Source organism: Chlorocebus sabaeus, chromosome 10 (genome assembly GCF_047675955.1).
Source record: "Chlorocebus sabaeus isolate Y175 chromosome 10, mChlSab1.0.hap1, whole genome shotgun sequence".
In the NCBI taxonomy this organism is placed as follows: domain Eukaryota; kingdom Metazoa; phylum Chordata; class Mammalia; order Primates; family Cercopithecidae; genus Chlorocebus; species Chlorocebus sabaeus.
Window position 1 is genome coordinate 39,664,333 of NC_132913.1, and position 21,388 is coordinate 39,685,720.

The 21,388-nt window shown below is 41.4% G+C and overlaps 1 protein-coding gene and 1 pseudogene across 1 annotated transcript in view; both read left to right on the forward strand.

Moving 5' to 3' along the window:
* FMNL2 (formin like 2) overlaps positions 1–21,388 on the forward strand; it is a 314,952-nt gene that overhangs the window by 46,208 nt on the left and 247,356 nt on the right.
* The window catches only part of LOC103217096 (nuclear migration protein nudC pseudogene), a 41,423-nt pseudogene continuing 20,035 nt past the window's right edge, over positions 1–21,388 (forward strand).

Genomic DNA, 21,388 nt, shown 5'->3' on the forward strand with positions numbered 1-21,388 from the left:
TCCAGCCCGGGCTGGAGTGCAGTGGCACAGTCACGGCTCACTGCAGCCAGGCTCGATAGATCCGCCCACCTCAGCCTCCTGAGGAGGCTGGAACTATAAGTAGGCACCATCACACCCAGCTAATTTTTGGTTTTTTTTTGTAGAGATGGGGTTTCACCATGTTGGCCAGGCTGGTCTTGAACTTCTGGGTTCAAGCGAATTGCCTGCCTCAGCCTCCCAAAGTGCTGGGATTACAGGAGTGAGCCACTGTGCCTGGCCTAGAATCTTTATATACCAGTTTTAACCATTTTGTTTCACTTTTTGAAGCACTTAATAGGAGGTAAATATACTTATGAAAGTTACATACTTAATAGAAACACACAATAATGGTACACAAAGAACCAACTCACTCGTAGATTGTGCTCCATTTTTGTGCGGAAGTTTTTGTGCCTGCCAATTACATTTGCTTCTGTGGTAGATTTCTCTTCACTGGGTCAAAGGAGAGGTGTCATTAAGGAAAGCACATGTGTCTTTGTTTCCTCTGGGTGTTCTGATGTGAGAGAGCCTGGATTCTTCAGTGCTTCCTGGTGAGAAAAGCAGAACTTAAGAAGGGCTGAGAGAGGGTCCACTTGCCTCCACAGAGCTCCTGATGCTCATAGAGGCTAAAGAGTCACTTTCGGCTTCAACTTTTAACTGCATTATTAGGGCTTTTAATGTATTATAGACTTGAACTTTGCCATGAGAGTAGGTCTCAAGTGGTCTCACCATACACACCAACACCAAGAAAGGAAACGATGTGAAGTGATGTTAATTAGCTTGATTGTGGTAATCATTTCACAATATAAACTTGTATCAAAAAATCACATATACCTTTAATATATATTTTTGTCAGTCATACCTCAATAAAATAGAAGTGTGTCCCTAACATTCAATAAATAATACAGTCATGAGCCACATAACGTTTCCGTCAAAAATGGACAACAGTGGTCCCACAAGATGATAATAGAGCTGAGAATTCCTATCATCCAGTGACATTATAGATGCCTTAATATCATAGTGCAATGCATTACCCATGTGTTGGTAGTGATGTCAGTGTAAACAAACCTGTGCTGCAAATGCAGAGCTCATACAATTATGTTCAGTACATAAAATACTTGATAATAAATGACTAAGTTATTGGCTTAACAAAATAGGAGTGTGGTGAGGGAGAGACCAATAAATAGGGCAGAGAGAGAGGTAATAATAGTTTTAATTTCTGGGTGAGATGCTGATGTTAAATTTACCTCCCTTGGGAACCCTGGAAGGAGGATAAAGCAAGAGGGCTCTGGGAATCTAGTGGAAACTTTGTAAGTGTAGACACTTAAGTTAATCCTTTTTTTTTGTAGTTTAGGGGGCAATAGTGTATTAGGCTCTAACTTTGGGTTTTGTGATTTCCTTTTATGAGATACATTTAGTTTTCTTTTTTGGAGTTTGATTGTTTATTGTAATGATAATTGTCTTCATGCAGCATGTTGCAAGCTTAAAATGTTCCGTAAGAGTAACCTGGCATTGTGGTGCATGCCTATAGTCCTAGCTTCTCGGGAGGCTGAGGTGGGATGATTGCTTGAGCACAGGAGTTCAAGACCAGCCTGGGCAATATAATAAGACCCTGTCTCAAAACAAAAAAACAAAAAATATTTCATAAAAGATAGCTGCTATTAATAATGGTATAATTATAATAATGTCTTACTGTTATATATCCAGAATGGTTATAGCAAACTTGGTGCTCTTTGAAGATTACCACAACAGTTAACCTTGGAAACCAAAGAAAGCCATTGAGGAAATCCTAGCCATCCCCAAACTTAGAGAAAATAAGTTAAGGCATTTATTTAATCTTTAAGGGTGTTATTTATGGTGGAGAAATGAGCAGAAGTCATTGTCAGTTTGATCAATAGCATCTGTTTTATTTAGAGAATTTTGACATCATAAACCAGGAATTTGTAAAACTGTGTGTGCATATTTTTCTACATCTGGGTAGCTACCATATGTTATACAGATCTCATCCCTTACATTTCTAGAGTTGTACTGTAGGAACTATGTCTAGTAAAAATCTCACTCTTGCCTCACATGCATTTGGAATTACCCTTTCATATAATAACAAAATAGGGTATTGATTTCTGTTTTTCTGAATGCTTACTTTGTGTGTATTAATCTTTTTAAATTTTCATAGCAGCTCTGCAAAGTAGGCATTTTATCTTTATTTTCCAGGTGAGGAAACTGATTCTGAGGAGTAAAATAATTTGCTCAAAGTTTTGTGATAGTGGCAGTACTCTGGTTGGAACCAAGGATTGGCTGACTCCAAAGTCCATTTTCTCTTTATTACTTAAGGTGGTACTTACACATTTTCCTGAATTTATTTTTATCATGACTTGTCCTCACTCTAGAGTCTGCATTACCAGCCCCTGTGGTCCAGCAGAAGTTTGGGATGTTGAGGTAGGGCTTGGGCATTGGGGTGTAGACATCAGTATTGCTGGCCAGGATAGGGGCCAGGCCATGGAATGACTGTGGGTCGAACTCAGCTGGTGGGGAGGTATGGTCCATTTGATGGCTGACGTTAGTGAGAGGGCAGGAGAGTCCTTTGGTCAGTGACCAGTTTCCCAGGACAGAAGCAAAGCCTTCCCTCAGGCTTCCTGAGTGAAAGAGCATCCTTCAAACATCCTGCTGAAAGGTGACTAGTTTCTCCTCGGTTCAGTGGAGGCAGCCTGCCTGGGTCCCTTGAGTGCTCTTTCATCCTGGGGCATCTTGGGATTTAGGAAGCTTGTATCTGAATTTTGGAATGCAAGGGCTTCTGGTGGGGGCCATTATATTTTCAACTAAGATTGGCCTTCCCTGGTCTAGAGCCTGCACACCTTTCTAAAATCTCTTTTTCAAACCCTCTGCTGCTTCATTAAAGTAAGAAAAAATAGCTACACTCTAGATTTGGTTTCTTGTTTCTTCAGTGACATTTTGTCTCCTCATCCTAACACAGTTATCAACTAACCTAGTAAACTAACCCATGTTAGTGTAGCTAATATCCATAAATGTATTAGAGGAAGAATTCTTTTTTAGCAGGAAACTCCGAGGGCGTGCTCCCTATCTTTGTCTAACTCCTTGGTGACTTTAGCAATGAGAATTTTAATCCAGAGGCTCCAGGGAGACACCTGCCCCACAAAGTGTGGGATTGCTCCTGTATTCTGTTAATGCCTATTTGTTGAAAGAGTTAACAGTGACCCTTGAACCATGAAGCAACTCTTTTTGGTGCTAAAAGCACACAAGTGCCCAAGAATGCAGCAGCATCGAAACTGGAGATGAAGTGATTTGTTCTTGACATCGGTTGGCAGGTACATTCTCTTACAGAGAGTAAAGATGAAATAGAATCCCATTCATAGAAGACAGTTTGTAGGGAGGGAGGCTGGGGATGGGAAAATGAGCTCAGGCTCAGAGGCCTTTTACGTCTTAGTATTCTCACAAATATGCTTCCAATAAAAACAATTTGAAAGGCAAAATATAAAATTCTTCCATTTAGGAGCACCTTGCTGAGATCTATGGTGGTGGTTTAAACTGTGATGTGATTAGAACCATGCCCTATGAGTGTGTAATATGTTGTCGACCAGATGGTCATATAATGCTCACTGGTCCTGGTGAGTTTGAATTAGGGAGCTGGGGAAATCTTGGCTGAGAAAAGGTAGGATAAGGCAAAAGTATATCTGCTTGAGGGGCAAAGTTGCATTCAACTAATTTGGTCTCAGCAAAAGTTCGCCACAGAAATCTGTCAGTGTGTATTGCTTTTTACTATTAATTGGGGTTTTAGTCACATGCTTTGTGGTTTGTTCATGAAGCTTTTATTTAAATGACTTATGAGAACTATCAAAATGTTTGCTCTGAAGGCCTAAATTATGTTCTTATGCCGTGGATTTTTTTCAGATGATCAACTTACCCATGTGAAAATGCTTGAGCAGGTTGGCTGCCAAATTGTAACGAAAGGCTGTCAGCAGTGCCTCGATTTATCTTTCTCTCACCTCTCCTGGATATGCTGTCTGCTTCCTAAGTCTAAGTGGAATATACTCAGTCCTGCAGACAACATCTGTGCTTTGGCATCAGGTTCCCTGTCTTTCTTGGGAGCTTTAAAAATAAGAGTATCAGGAAAGGTTCCATAGTTGGTGACAAGAGAATATAGGTTAGTTTTGGGCAAATGAGAAAATGAGCTTGTCTTTCTCCTAGCATACCCTGCTGAGATTTATTCCCAGCACCATCAAGGGGGCTATTGTAGAATGCAATCCCCAGTCCTCTCAGTGAAAGGGGAGAATTACAAAGTACAGAGTCTTATCCTTTCACTGTAATCCTGGGTGCACACTTGGATTCCTTATCTGTAAGTGGGAGTGTGGTCCAGACCTCATTCAATGTAAAGCTCTTACAAAGACCCTGATTTTTTTAAGGGAATCTCTGCTGTTGCCACTTGTGTTGTCATCATCTCCCTGAGAATGTTTTACCATAGCGGTTAATAAGTTATGTGATTTTAATTATCTCTTCACTTGGAGGAGTCAGTGCCTGTGGTAAATTGTTTGACCATCCATTCATTAACTCATTCAACAAACTCTAGGCTTTAGCTTACCACTTTTTCATTAGCGGCTTTCTTTGCTTGTTATTTGACTTTGATTTTCATGCTTTTCACCTTATATGTGTCTATCCGTTTTCCCTCTAGGACTTTCATGACCCTACTTTTTCAGCAGTTCATTGTCTGTCTGATTTGATGTTACTGCTTTGAAGCCTGGAGCTTTCTTACACAGAGGTGTTTTTCATTGACCTGGATAAACTCAGAAACAAGTTATTGCTGTCTTTTGGCATCCCCCCTCCCCATTTATGTGTTATTCACCATAGTCTTATTAAATATGTTAAGTAGTGATGCCGGAAGAAGTAGATTCTGCTTTCAAAATGTTTTTAATTTCTCTCAACAAAGGTAGAGAAAACCTTTGTTGCTTTAGGAGTCTAGGAGACTCCCCTGGGCAAAGTTTGCTGTTGTTTCTTCCCAGATTCCCCTCCCCCCTCACCATTCCTCCAAGAATCTTGAGGAATGATGATTTAAAAGAAAAGGGTCATGAGGGAGGACTGGCTCATAGATATTTCATGAAAAAGTGTGGCTTGTCTTGGGGTTAAACCGTTCCTGGAAAGTAGGAATGAGCTCTTCATTGCTTTGTAGGCAATCACAGTATATAAATACTGTAGAAGATCTGGGTTAAAAACCAAAGCCCAAGCTGTTATCTATAGTGTGCTGTTGCCAACCTCCCAGTAAAGTTTTAGTTTAACAGACCACACTGTGGCTGATAATGATAATTTTGTGTTATCCCTATTGGACGGGTGGCTAGCCTGTTTCCACAGTAGACAGATGCTTTGCTTAATGACAGACACCAGCCCAGAGCCTTGCTTTGTAGTAGGCCTTTGATAAATGTTAGTTAGATTTAATTGCTTGCTGACTTGTTGAGTACTGAGTGTGATTAGATTAAGCCTAATATGTTGTAATTAAGAACTATCAGTCACAAAACAAATTTAATTTTTTTTCTAAAAATATATGAAATGCAAAAGTTATAAAATAATTATGACTTATCAAGGGGAAAATTGTGACTTATTATACTTCATTCAGTAACTGAGGTTCGGTTCATTTCTATATTTGAATTTGAACTCCATGTCTGGTGGTTTTTTAAATGTGTGTGTATGTGTGTGTGTGTGTGTTTTTTTGGTGGGAATTGGAGTTGGGGTCTCTCTCTGTCATATGGGCCAGAGTGCAGTAGTACAATGATAGCTCACTGCAGCCTTAAACTTTTGGACTCAAGCCATCCTCCTGCCTCAGCCTCCTGAGTAGCTAGGACTAGAGGCATGTTTCATCATACCTGGCTAATTTAAAAAAAAAAAAAAAAATTTTTTTGTAGAAGCGGGGTCTCACTATGTTGCCCAGGCTGGTCTTGATCTCCTGGGCTCACACAATCCTTCTGACTCGACCTACGGAAGCACTGGGATTACAGGTGTGGTCCACTGTGCTTGGCTGCACATTTTCTTTCAGCAGTTTTTTCTGTCCTTTGTTGAAAGGCTTCATTGTCCTGCTGATAATTAGGCTATTATAATAAGAATTAGGAAGATTCTTCTTTATCACCTGTTCTTAGATGACAAAGATTCTTAGAAATTCTTGCTGTGTTTATTTTGTACTTCCTGGTAATGTAGTTTAGATCTGAAAAGACATAGTTGAAGTTAGCTCTCACAGAGGAGGAAAATACTTGTGTACTAACGATCAGTTTAAATGACTCAAGATAAGCAATCAAAGAAGTGTTATCTTTACCATTGTATTAGTCTGTTCTCACACTGCTAATAAAGACATACTTTAGACTGGGTATTTATAAAGTAAAGAGGTTTGACTCACAGTTGGCATGGCTGGGGAGGCCTCAGGAAATTTGCAATCATGGTGGAAGGGAAAGCAAACACGTCCTTCTTCATATGGCGGCAGCAAGGAGAAGTATGAGCGGAGTGGGAGAAAAGCCCCTTACAAAACCATCAGATCTCGTGAGAACTCACTGTCTTGAGAAAAGCATGAGCCTAACTGCCCCCATGATTCAATTACCTTTTACCGAGTCCCTCCCATGACATGTGGGGATTATGGGAACTACAATTCAAGATGAGATTTGGGTGGGGACACAGCCAAACCATATCAACCATATTCTGCCTAAATTAGACGTCTATCTCTAATCACAGCTTAATTATTCAAGTGCCCACAGATTCTTCTTTTAATTGGTGATTTTCTAATACCATTGCAGGACCTTCTGATTGATAGTTTGTGCACAAGTTTTCAAAAAGAAGTTAGTGTCTCTTTTTAAGAGAAATTCGTCAACTACAGTGACATTAGAACCAGTGATTAAAAATTACTGAAGTCGCATCTGTGGATGTCTATGCCTGTCTACTTTTTGTTTATAGAACTCATGACTATTTAAATGAAAACAGTCACCTCAGTCCTCACTAAAAACAATGATTATTAAAAATATAAAATTTAAGGTGGCTACAGAATGTGGCAATAAATACCAGAGAAACGGAGTCATGAGTAAAAGTATTAATGTTCTTGGCTTCTTTTTGATTAAAGTCTAAACATTGTTTTTCAATTCAGACTTAACAGGGAGGATGCTGCAAATGAAGGGAGCATTTTTTTCTATAAAGGCCCACACAGTGTCTTATGGTGTCTTAGTACATTTGGGCTGCTGTACAGTAACAGAATACTATAAATTAGGTAGCTTCTAAAAAACAGAAACTTTTTTTCTCATGGTTCTGGAGACTGGGAAGTCCAAGATCAAGGCATCAGCAGATTCAGTGTTTGAGGGGAGGACCTGCCTCCAGTTCAGAGACAGCCATCCTTTCGCTGTATCTTCACATGGCAGAAAGGATAAGTAAGCTCTCTGGGACCTCTGTTTTAGGGGCACTAATCCCATTTACGAGGGCCCCACCTTCATTATCTAATCACCTCCCAAGAGCCCCATCTCCTAAAACCATTACATTTGGGGGTTAGGTTTCGACCTATGAATTTTGAGGAGACACATTCAGTTGATGGCAGAGGGAGATACTTGGTCTTCAGATACTTAGATTTTTAACTCTGAATTCTTGGGTACCTTTTAGAGATATGGACTGATTTAGACTAGAGTCGTTGTGCCCAGCGCAACTCGAAGTAGCGGAGAGAGCGCAGGACTAGAGCGCAGAGCTTGGGACGTGCATCCCAGGTGGCGTGATGGGCGGAGAGCAGGAGCAGGAGCAGTTCGAGGGCATGTTGCTGGCCATGGCTCAGCAGCACGAGGGTGGCGTGCAGGAGCTTGTGAACACCTTCTTCAGCTTGCTTCGACGCAAAACAGACTTTTTCATTGGAGGAGAAGAAGGGATGGCAGAGAAGCTTATCATACAGATTTTCAGCAACAACAATCAGCTGGCACAGAAGGCCCAGTGGGAGAAGAGAGCCCGGCAGGAGGCTGAGCGGCGGGAGAAGGTGGAGCGGGTGGCCAGGCTGGCCAAAGAAGCCAAGTCAGAGGCCTCAGGGCCCCAGATCAAGGAGCTAACTGATGAAGAGGCAGAGAAGCTGCAGCTAGAGACTGACCAGAAAAAGGATACAGAGAATCATGAGACCCAGCTCAAGAACGGCAACCTTAACTCCCCAGGGAAGCAGGAGACTGAGAAAGACGAAGAGGAGGAAGATGAGAAGGACAAAGGAAAACTGAAGCCCAACCTAGGCAACGGGGCAGACCTGCCCAATTACCGCTGGACCCAGACCCTGTCGGAGCTGGACCTGGCGGTCCCTTTCCACGTGAACTTCTGGGTGAAAGGGAAGGACGTGGTGGTGGACATCCAGTGGTGGCACCTCCGGGTGGGGCTCAAGGAGCAGCCAGCGATCATCGATGGGGAGCTCTACAACGAAGTGAAGGTGGAGGAGAGCTCATGGCTCATTGAGGACGGCAAGGTGGTGACTCTGCATCTTGAGAATATCAATAAGATGGAGTGGTGGAGCCGCTTGGTGTCCAGTGACCTTGAGATCAATACCAAGAATATTAACCCTGAGAATTCCAAGCTCTCAGACCTAGACAGTGAGACTCGCAGCATGGTGGAAAGGATGATGATGTATGACCAGAGACAGAAGTCCATGGGGATGTCAACCTCCGACGAACAGAAGAAACAGGAGATTCTGAAGAAGTTCATGGATCAGCATCTGGAGATGGATTTTTCCAAGGCCAAATTCAACTGGCCCCTGTTTTTACCTCCTTGAACTCTTGGGGCTGAGCTGCAACCATCCAACTTTTTTTCCCACTCTTCTCTGGCCCTTGTGGGCCTCAGGGATTGGGGCAGGCATGGGACTGGCCCAGCACACAGGTCCCAGGGCATCAGGAGAAAGGCTGGGGTTTGGGGTCTTGTCTTCCCCAGTTGGCCTACTGTTACACATTAAAGCGATTTGCTTAGCAAAAAAAGAAATAAGGACTGATTTATTTCCTCATTTGTGATGCCAAATTGTAAAGATTAAGGTAATTGTTCTGTTAAGTTATGAAAATACACAACTTCTAAGAGACAGAGGCAGATAGGATATTGGCAACCTTCACACCCTAGTTTGAAAGGTACTGGCCTTTCTTGGCTGTGCTAAGGCATGAATAAATACCTCACTATTGTGGTTACAATAGTAACCATACCTTTGTTGTGTTTTATTTCTTCAATTACCATCTGTTGTTGCAACTTTTAGCTAAAGCACAGCTTTGCAAACTTCCACCTTAAGTCATAGCACTGTGTCTTGGTGAATTGATTATAGAGGTGGAAGTTAGTATCTTAAATTTGATTCAGTCACATATGCCTTTTGGGTGACTTCACTTTGAATCCTCAAAGGATGACTTAGAGAATGCCAAATAAACACCCTGGCAACTGGTAATGACCTTCTGGGAGTTTCTGACAGATTGAGGTTTCACAACAAACACAGATAAAAGACAGTTTTTCAGAAAACAGTGGCAAAGGAACTGAATAAGTAAAGCGTAACTGAAGGCAGTAGAGGTAGTTGAGTGGAAATGCATAGAGAGCTGGGAGGAGTGGAGTTCACCAGCAAATGTGTCTTGTGTATCTGGCTGGGAGGTGTGATTGGGATGGAGAAAGGAAAGGCAGCATGCAGGAGGGCATGTGATAGGAGTAGAGCTGTGTGCCAGGGGTGGCAAGTTGACTCTCTTGGATGGTACCAAGAATTTGTCTTACTGTAGTTAGACAGAGTTAGTTTTTGTTCTGAATGAGACACTGACTTTCCCTTATTTCCTGATAGGGGTTTTGAATATAGTGACTTGAAGCAAGGACAGTTATTGGAACTATGGTATCAGATTTCCTGAAGGTAACATTATTCATTAAATAATAATGTTGCTCTTTGAGCCCTTAAAATTGGCCTTTTTCTAGACTCCTAAACTCTTTATGTTCTTAACGAAATAATGCTGGCTAGAGCCCTTACCAAACTCTAACCAGAAACAGTGAATTAAAAGATACAGAAGACTGGGAGCTAGAAATTGATTTTTTTTTTTTTCAAACCCATATTGTCTCGAAAACATCTACCTTAGGATCTATTCGCATCCTTAACCCTGCCAACCCCTTGATTCATTTGCAAGATTGCCACCCTCCTTGCTCTTTACAATAATTCATTCTTTAATTTCAAATTTTTGTGCTATTTTCATATTGTTTAAATGAGGTTCACCTACCCAACATGGTAGCTATTTTCCTAATATCTTCGTTGTACCTAAACATTGTGGAAAGTGGTTTCTTTTATAAATTTAAAATGTTTGGCTTTTCAAACCCCGTTTTCTCATCTTCCTTTGTCAGAATTCTGTTTGAGGTGACCAAAACCACTTGGATCCTAATTTAGTGGATGATTTTGGTGAAATTAAGACTTTGAGATTGACTTTTCTCTCCCCCCACTCACCACAGTGGGAATGCATTTTTCATCTTTTCTGTGGGGTGATTTGGAGAATGACTGAGATGGTTATTCCTTTTTTCCTCCTGTTTCAGTCTGTTTTGTGCTGCAGTGACAGAATACTTGAGACTGGGTAATTTATAAGGAACAGAATTTTATTTCTCACTGTTCTGGAGGTGAGTGGGACGTCCACGATCGAGGTGCCAGCATTTGGTCTGGTGAGGGCCCTCTTGCCGCATCCTTATCTGGCAGAAGGCATAAGGGCAAGTCGTCCAAATGTGGAGTGAAGCCTCTTTTATAAGAGCCCTAATCCCATTGACAGGGAGAAGCCATCATGGCTTAATCACCTTTAAAGGCTCCACTTGTAAATACCATCACTTTGGCAACACCTAAATTTTGGAAGGGACATATTCAAACCGTAACACCCCCTCTCACCTATTGTCTGCCCTCCTTTTGGGAGCGGGCAGTGGTGCTGACTGAAAGATGCATCCTCCAGGCTTCCTTGCCCTCTGGCTTCTAACTGGATTGGCCAAGGGGGAACTTGAGGAGAACTAAGAGTGGGAGGGGAGAGAGCTGCCAGTCGCCACATCTCTGCTGTCTGCTGCAGTTTTGTCAGTGGCTGTGTCCCACCAAGAAACCACTCTTGCCTGGTGGGTCCTCTTTCAGGCCTCCAGCAGGTTACTTTCCTCTCCTTGATGCTTCAAGTCACTTTCTACCTGAATGCCCCTGTGGTACTCTTCACCCTTCCCTCGTCTTTGTAAATAGTCCTTCGATCAGATGTCTTCATTGGAACTATGTGAGTTGCCTCTATGTAGTACATGTAAGACACTGTTGATTAAAAGTGCAGGTAAGACACTGTGGTGTCAACACTTTCACATGAGGAAACACATAGCGCATTAAATGTACGTGATTACAAGATAACGTCTTAATTTCAGATACATTAATACTTAGAAACAACACCCGTGACTCTCAAAACAGAGGGAAATCTATGAAATTGCTACTGGTTTTTCATTGTATTAAAGATACCATAATAAAGATCTTTGTTTATAAACTTGCCTATATTTGAGATTATGTCCATAGGATAGGTGAGAAGAGAGTTATAGACATTTTCTAAGACTCGTTTCTTTTTGCCGCATTGCATTCTAAAAGGGTCAGACGTATTTAGAGTGGCACCTGCAACTTCTTAGCTCTTGTTTGACTGTCCAATGTGTGTTGACTTTTCCACAGATCTTTCCTAATCTGATAGGCCAAAGAGAGTCTTTCCATTTGGCGGTGAAAGTGAACATTTTCTATTTTTTCTTGTATTTTTCTTTTTCTTTAAAAAAATCTCCTTTGCCTGTTTATTTATTGGGTCTTACTGTTTTTCATATGCATGAGCTCTTTGTGTGATAGGTCAGGGGTTAGCTAACTTTTTCTATAAAGGACCAGCTAATAGACATTTCAGGCTTTGTGAGCCACACAGCTTCTGTAGGGTGAAAGCAGTCTTAGACAACAGACAACTAATGAGGATGACTGTGCTCCCATGTGGACACTGAGTTGTAAATATTATATAGTTTTTATATGCCCTGGAGTATCATTCCTCTTTATTTTCTTCAACCATTTAAAAATGTAAAAACCATTCTTAGCTCACGGGCTGTAGAAGAACAGGCGGTGGGCTGGATTTGATTAGTGGGCCATAGTTTGCTGACCCTTGTAATAGATGATAACTCATTTAATCTGTTTTGACTATTTTCCTCACTTCCTTTTTTAGATAAATTTTTTAGGCCTACAGAAGTTTAAATTTCTTACAACATCAAATTTTAAATTTCTGGCCATTTTTGTCATGATTCTGAAAGTTAGAATGTTCTTACTAACGATCGTATCCAAAAATACACGACTTAATTTTAGCTTTAGAGACATGTTTTTTAAAGAATTCGCCTTTATTCATGTGGAATTTATTTGTGTATAGTGTGATTTGGAAGTCTAAATTTAATTTTTTTGCAAGCAGCAAACCAATTGTGGGTTGTTTTTGAATCCTCCTGGTTAGTACTGGGTTCATTAACTGTGCTTTGGGTACCTTTGATCCTAGATTTACAGCATGATAATTTTCCCAGTTTTCATTTATGTTCAAGAAGTATGGTACCAACCTGTGACATGAGTTCCTCTTAGTTCTTCTTGGCTCATCTGTTTCCATGTGAGCTGGCATTCACAGGAAATTCAGAACTCTTATAGGCATAATATTAATAGATACATGTGGAAAGAGTTGTTCTCTGAAAAAAAAGTTTGAGTTTTTTTTTGAGACAGAGTCTTGCTATGTCACCCAGGCTGGAGTGCGATGGCCCGATCTCGGCTCACTGCAAGGTCCACCTCCCAGGTTCACACCATTCTCCTGCCTCAGCCTCCCAAGTAGCTGGGACTACAGGCACCCGCCACCATGCCCGGATAATTTTTTTGTATTTTTAGTAGAGATGGGGTTTCACCGGGTTAGCCAGGATGGTCTCTATTTCCTGACCTCGTGATCCACCTGCCTCGGCTTCCCAAAGTGCTGGGATTACAGGCGTGAGCCACCACGCCCAACCTTTTTTTTTGTTGTTGTTAAATGAAGAATGACAACTTTATCTCCCACACTAGGAAAGAAATGTGCAATTAATAGTTTATATTACACAACATTAACTGTTGGTTTTTTTTTTTTTTTTTTTTTGGTCTTTGGAAGATATACTCAAATTTGTGATAAGTAAAATGACTTGCTTATCACAGGTTACCATATAAGATTGGACAAGAATAATCTTTTATTTCTAGTCTTTTAGGTTGTTGAAATGACCTAAAATGTAATTTGAGGATAAGCATAACCCTGATCTGCTGAAAATTACAAAACCAAATTTGCAGGAATGGCTTTCTTGCTGCTGAGACTGAAAAATTTGTCTGCTCCCAATTCAGTTGACTCTAAAGAATAGATAGCATGCTTTTATTTTCTGACAGCACTAACAGTTATTCCTGCTGAACCAGGAATGCTGTTAGAGTGTCAAGGATGGATTTGCCTTAACTCATTTTTCCACAAAGCTGTAAATTAAAAAAAATCTGTTAACGTTTCTTTGTAATTCTTTGGTTCACAGTAGATAGTCCTGCTGCAGAAGTCCTGCTCCGGTCAGCCTGTATTTCCAGTGAGAGTGTTCTTTCAGAATTGGAAATGGCTGTATGTTCAACTGGGTTGCCATGGTGCTGTGGGACATGAGGTGGCAAACCCCACACAAGAGTTAAAGTGATGAGTAGTGCTTAGGGTACAGATTACAGAAAGTACAGCTTGCCATCAAGTTCTAGGCAAGAGATAGAACTAAATGTCTTAATCCGAAGAGGAAAATCTTCATTCCAAGGGACATTGAGTTTAGATGAGATTCGTTGCTAGATTATGCCCCAGATGGCCTGTTAGCTTTTTTAGGAAACTTGTTCCCATTTTGTGTCTCCACAATGGTTCTCAGCTACTATCTGTACCAGTCCCTTAAAATTAAAAGTTAAATTAGTTGTGATGTGATTTGAAATTTGAAACCTATGTTTTTGTTTAGCTAGACTACAGTGGTGCACTTAGAATTTTTGTTCAACTTCCCCACCCAATATGAATTTGGAGAAAAATAGGAATGACTAAAAAAATGAACAAGCTCACATGAAATTGAGAGGATGGTTTGGAAATCTCCTTGAATTTCTTTTTGTAAGCCAAATTTATTTTTATAAGCCTTTAACGGAAGACAGTTTGTTCTTTGGATAATTGGCTCAGGCTTTATCCTCCTCTTTCAAATATGCTTCAACCAAAGGCCCAACTGTGAGATGAATAGGATAAATGAAGTTGGGAAGTGTGTGTGTGGGGGGAGGGGGAAGGCAAAACAGTCATGTGGAATCTTTTGTTTTGTTTTTAAAATAATTCTTAAGAGCTGCTGTCTTTCGACAGAGTCAGAAAGTCGTTGCTTAAGCGTATTTGTCACTTACAGAGAGTGAATGGGAAGTCTTTAATGTGGTTCTGTAAATGTAAGCCTTGTTGTTTAATCATGGCATTTCTGCAAAAATGAACTCCTGCACCCGCATCCCTCCCCTCTCCTTTCTTTTAGTGTCTTAGAACTGAGCTAAGCATTTGAACAGTCATTGCTAAGTGTTTCCACATTGGGGGAACTAGAAGGTCTTGGCTGGATAGAATTCTGATTTTCATGGGAGGGAATTAGTTTTCCGTTTTCTGCCTTAGAAGTCATATAGTATACTTGCTATTTGGGCTGAACTGACTTGAAAAGTCAAACAGGAATGAGTCTAGCTACTAAATTTAGAGAACTGACTCGTAATTTCTTGATCTAATACAGTGGGCAGTCTTGTCATTGCCAGTTCTTTATTTCCGTGTTTGCCAAACCTAGAATGAAATCCAAGGCTGCTGCTTAACCATCTATAGCTCTGGTAGTTCGTTTCTACTTCTCCTGCTCATTTCCGAAGATAACATGTATTCAGAGAGCCTGTGAGGTCCTGGCTTAGATGAGTCCTGCACATCAGGGCAGACTTCCATGCCTCTGGACATCTTCCACATTTCAGACATTGTCTTCTTTCTTTTTCTTTTCCTGTTAACAAGTATGTTTTTATTTAAGTCAGGCTTTAATTCTCCCCTCTTCCCCCTCTCCCCTTTTCAAGGGAGATTTAAAATAAGTGGGAAATTACTTTTTGTATAGATGTTCTTTTGTCTTAGATTCATGCTCATGTGACTTTCTACTTGCCATTTGGAGTAACAGTTATTCAAAGAGCATTACCTAAATTCCATCATTTAAAAAAAACTTATGCCCCCCCCCCAACCCTTCATCATTATTTTTAAAGCTCTCAAAATGCCTGTCTTGCTTAAAGAATCATAAGACTATGGAAGTGGAATGCATTTGGCATGTTGTTCACTATTCCATGAATTTGTAGACTAAATATATTATTTCTGTGGCTCACCCAGAAGATGTTGTCATCCTTTAAAATTGCAATTAGCATTATTGTAAAATTGGCCGATGGAAAAAGATCTATTAAGTTTATGTGTATTTTGGATTTAATGTTGCTTTACCTAAGGATGTTAGGGTTCACCAAATCCTGCTTTGCCTGTGATGTACATGGAGGAATTTTGAGAAGAAATTTTTTTTTCCATTAATAAATGAAAGAACTTCAGTGTGAAGAATTTTAAAAAGTCACAAGCACAGATGGTTCACCTGGGTAATTTGCAAGGAAACTGGATGAGCATAATGTAGGCGGGGGAGACTTAGGGAAATTATTAGGATAATTCAGTTCCTTTCCTTTTATCTGTCTGAGCCAGTTAGGAAGAAAAAAATGAGGTTTTTTGGATGTCAGAATTACCCCGCTGGAATTGTTCATGTACTTTTCAGAATAAAAAACATGAAAAGGGAGAAATTAAATTTTCTGGTATGATTTAAGAAAATAAACAAAATGAGACATGCTGGGGAAAGTGATAGGACACTTTCAGGTTGTGAACCTCAGGGAGTTTCCTGGCCAAGACAGGTGGCTTGGAGTTTTCCCTTTTTCTCCTTCTCTCCTCCCTTCTACTTTACTTTTCTCCCTCTCTTCCTCCTTTTTTTTTTTTTTCTTTTTTTTGCACACCCAGCAGCATGGACCTTTCCTTCTTTTGGTCCTTCTATCCATCAGGGTCAGGTCTTTCAAGATAAGTGGACACAATACCACTAAATCCATAAACTTCTGATTTCTATGTCATTCTTCTCTGTGAGCCAGTGTTGTCATTGGTTTAAAAAAAATAAAAGCTTCAGCTGGACGCAGTGGCTCACACCTGTAATCCCAGCACTTTGGGAGACTGAGGCAGGTGGATCACCTGAGGTCTGGAGTTCAAGACCAACCTGGCCAACATGGCGAAACCCCATCTCTACTAAAAAATACAAAAACTAGCCAGGTCTAGTGGTGTGGTGGCAGGTGCCTGTAATCCCAGCCTTGCGAGGCTGAGGCAGGAGAATTGCTTGAACCTGGGAGGTGGAGGTTTTGCAGTGAGCCGAGATTGAGCTGCTGTACTCCAGCCTGGGCAACAGAGTGAGACTCCATCTCAAAAAAATAAATAAAAATAAAAGCCTCAGCATATTGTCCTCTGGCCTGCGAACTTGCTGAAGTATTATTCCCTATTGTGTCCCCCAGGCTATGTTGCTGTCTAGCCTGTGAGTAAGGCCAATTCCGTATTATGGAGGTAGTGGGCTGGGTGAAAAGAGCACAGATTTTTTATATGATGAGTTATACAACTTGAGGCTAAGTACCTAATCTGTAAGTCTTCAACTGTAAAACAGGAATGATACCAAGTGCGAGGAGATGTGAGAATTACAAATTCTCCTGTGTAAGATGCTTTATATATTGCTTGGTATACTCGGTAAGTCCTCAAGAAATGCTTGTTTCTTTTCTGCCAGGTCTCTAGTAATTGGAATTTTGGATGACTAAATTAACATTCGGCTAATTTTTTTGAGCGATTAACATGTAAGGCTTTTCTAAGTCCTGAGGGAGGTAAAACATGAATGATAGGTAGCATTTGCTTGCACAGGCACTGTTTTAGCCACGTGTACATTTTATCTGGCTTTATCTTCTATACACAGCTATGAGATACGCACCATTATCTCTAGTTTATTGATAAAGAAATAGTATAGAGGATTGATTTATCTGAGACCGCACAGCTAGTAAGTGATACAGTTGGCTGAGGCATAAAGAGAGAAACTGATACCATGTAATACAAAGCATAACATGATACTTATTTTTAAAAAGGGTGAACATGACCAGATGATTGAGAAGAGAAGGCAATTGTATTTGTTTTGGGTAGGAAAATTAGGACAGGCTTCAGGGAGAAGATGCCATTTGAGCTGGGCATGGCAGGAATTGAGTGTGTTGTGGAGAGGTAGACATGGGAGCCGAAGAGAGAATGTGGTGGCCATGGAGACAGGAACACTTGGGTGCTGCCCCAGAGCAGCAGACAGCTTCACTGGCTTTCTGAAGACTACTGGGTGTGTGACAACCAATCCCAGAAGCTGCCCCTGGACCCTGAGCTGTTGCTGGGATCCCAGACCTGAGGTCGGGTTTGGGCCGAGGCTTCCTCTGCCCAGGGTTGCCACATGGCAGTGTTGGAGGCTGTACATTGACAGAGAAGTGAAACCAGAAGGCAGGTGACTAATCCAAATAAAAGTTGTGGAGGAGTAGAAGGTGTCAGCACAGGATGAGGGAGGATGTTTGAAATGATGGTTGAAAGGGGGATGCCTAGAGAAGTTTCTGAGCCCCGAATGGTCTCTGCTGTGCCTTTTTAATAGACGCTGGTCCCTCTGGACATGGGTGAAGAGCAGCTTATTAAGTGTTTTCTTCATAGTATTGAAAGGAAGTAGGAGACAAAAGCCTGGATGGGGAACCTGAGGTGGAGTGTTGTACACATGGAACCTACCTGCCAGTGTCAAGGTGGAGGTGGAAGGATTTGATAGGCTGTTGACAAGTTTTTTTTCTGGGGTTGGGGGTGTAATAGTGACATAATGGGGCTTATGCTTGAGGAAGATTGATCTGCCATTTGTATGGGGTGGATTAGGTCATTTAGACTTTAGGGAGGGCACTTGTGTTGATGCCTTTGCACCTTGGTGCAGAATTTGTAAGGCTTTGCAATCGATTCGATTGGGAGGCTGGGAAATGAGGAAGCAGTTAAAGGTGACCTTAATGTCTTTAATAGTGTTTCTGTATGTATTCGATATTTGGGTGAGTTCTATGTGGCAGGCAAAGTGCTAGCTATTGGATGAAGAGTGCTGAGCGAAACTGTGTGAGTAGATAGGTGGCGAGGAAGTCGAATGAGAGTGGCTCTTGGGTTTTGAACCTGGGTCATGGGGAAAGTGGTGTGACATGTACTGAAACAGGACAGGCAGCAGAGGAGTCGACTTAGAAGCCCTGATGATGCATTTTGTTTTGATGAGTTGAGTTTGAGGTTGATCACGGGAAGTGCTCAATCATAAAATTAGACATCTTCGACAGAGATTGGAGATGGCAACAGATAGAAAGTGGGTTGAAAAACAAAGAATGTGCCAGGCACAGTGTCTCATGCCTGTAGTCCCAGCACTTTGGGAGGCCGAGGTGGGCAGATCACTTGAGGTCAGGAATTTAAGACTAGCCTGGCCAACATGGCTAAACTCTGTCTAATAAAAAATACCGAATGTGGTGGCACATGCCTGTAGTCCCAGCTACTCTGTGGGCTGAGGCAGGAGAATTCCTTGAATCCAGGAGGTGGAGGAGGTTGCAATGAGCTGAGATCACTCCACTGCACTCCAGCCTGTGTGACAGAGCCAGACTCGGTCTCAAAAAAATAAAAAATAAAAATAAAACATAAAAAAAATAAAGAATGCTCTTTTAGAGATTCAAGGGAAGCAGGCAGAGGATATGGCCTTATGGGCAAAGCTTAAATTTTAGGGGGCAGAAGGAAGATGCTGCAGAGTGTGGAGGAGGAATCAGTATAACTTATATTTTTCTACCTACCTGTTTTCTTGTGCAGTTTGTCTCCTTTATGGCTTTAGAACAAGGTTTCTTAACCTTCGCTCTGTTTATGCATTTGGGACCAGATAACTGTTATGTCATAGGTCTGTCCTGTGCTTTGTAGGATGCTGAGCAGCACCCCGGTCCCTGCCCACTGTATGCCACTGGGTAACAATGAGTAGCACTGCCTCTTCCCAGTTATGTCAACCAAAAATGTCTGTAGACTGCTGAATATACCCTGGGGGGCAGTCACCCATAGTTGAGCCCCCCTGCTTTAGGGGTAATGATTTTGTAGTTTTCTTTCTTTTTCCTTCCCACGTGTATCCTGTCCAAACCACAGCCAGGGAGGAATTGGAGGCAGGCAATGCCAACAAAAGGGTTGAACCTTCATTTGGCTGCAAGCAGTTTGTGACTCAGTTCTCAATAAAGTTAAGTGTAGGAAGATGTTGGGAATTATCCTGTGAAACAGTTTCCTGTACTAGGAGAAGTGTGAACTGGTAAGACTATTTCATCGTAGCTCTCAACAGGCCTGGGCCTGTGACGTGACTGCATTTATGGACATTGGGGTGGGGTGGAGTGGAGGGAATTTTAGCTCTGAAAGTTTGGGGAATTTATCAGTTTCAAAAAGTATTATTTTACGGAAGTCCCTATGTACTTCTTCAATGCCTTTAGGAGAAGCTATTAATTTAAATGTGTCCTGTCAAAGAAAATAAATGTGTGTCCTAATAAAGGTCCCTAGAAGTTCACGCCGGACATCTCACCCCTCCAAATGAAGTGACACAGGAGGTGTACACAGTCCTAGTGGTTTCTGCATACCCAGCTTACTGCCTTTTCACCTGGTAGATGCCCATGAGTTATGAATTGAAATCCCACCTGTCATTTATGCTTGAAGAATTCTTCCTTTTTGATCTTGAAAGGGGAAGGAGAAGTGCTTGGAGGCAAAAAGCTTTAATCTGTGCAAGATGTCAAAGAATAAGTTCATGACTGTGTCAGCGGCATTCACAATTTCATTTGAAATCTTTATTTAGAGATTGGCCATGGATTTGAGTGTGCTTGTTAGGTCAGTGGAGGGGAGGCTGTTGATTCAGGTTGGGGCTTTTTTCCATTTCTTAGAGTTCTCCAGGTGTTCCTTTCCTGCTTTTGAGCTTAAAGTTCATTTCTGACAGGTGCTTAATGAAGTGGTTATTATAATCAGTTTGGCCTAATACGCTATTCATAAAACTTGAAAATTGACCAAAAAGAGAGAGGTGGAGGAAAAACTGAACTATTTTTAGGTAGTTTCAGATGTTGTGTTTAATGTTTTAAAAGCCCATAAATGCTAAGGGTTGTTCTCATCTGTAAATAGTGGTGAAACATGAAAATATGAACAGGTGTGCTCTAAGTCAGAGGGCAGGGTGGAGGGGAACCTGCATGAACTATCTTTGCTTAGCAGGCCAGGCACATTCCCTGCTGTTTTTGGGGAGCGGGCTCTAGGATCCTTTCCCTCTTGGAAAAGAGCAGAAAGTACCTATTGGATCTCTGGTCACTGAATAAAACTGGCCTACCCTCAGTGTGGCCTGGCTCCTAACAGGATCAAATTGAGACCTCAACTGAATTCTGCCTCAAGATCTTTCTTGATGTTTACTGGTCCATGAAGACAGGAAAGCGAGGGTAGGAAGGTGCGAGGACAGTTGCTGCCAAAATGAATTTGCCAGGTTCATTCATCTGCTCTCCCTTGCACACAGCTCTCTCATTCCTTCCTCTTCGACTTTTTAAAAAATGAACTTTTTGTTGTAGTATGGTTTCAGATGTATGGGAAAAAAATGAGACTACAGTGCAGAGAATTCCCACACACCTTGTATCTAGTTTCCCCCGTTATTATCTTAAGTTAGAATGGTATGTTCATCACACTCAGTGATCCAATACGGATACCTTAGAATTAGCTGAAGTCTGTGCTTTCTTCACCTTTCCTCAGTTGATACTTAATGTTATTTTTCGATCCCGGGATCCCATCCAGGATGCCGCGTCACATTTAGTTGTCGTGGAGCCTCAGGCTATTTTTGGTTGTGACAGTGTCCCAGACTTTCCTTGTTTTTGATGACCTTGACAGTTTTTAGGAGTGCTGGTCAGGAGTTTTGTAGGATGCCCCTCAATTGAGATTTGTCTGTTGGTTTTCTGTGGCGATTAAACTGGGGTTGTGGACTTCGAGGGGGAAGATGACAGAGGTAAAGTGTCATTTTCATCACATATCACTGTGACTTATCACATGCTGATCCTGAGCACTTGGCGGAGGTAGTGTTTGCCAAGTTTCTCTACTGTAAACTGTTTAAAAAAAAAAGAAAGAAAAAGCCCCACAAAACTGTAAAAACAACAACCAAAAACCCAAACAGCTCTGTCCTCTTCGGAAGGACGTCACTGTGTACAGCGTACACTTGAGGAGTGGGACGTTGAGAGAGGAGGATCTATTTAAGTTATTTGGAATTCTTCTGCCTGGGA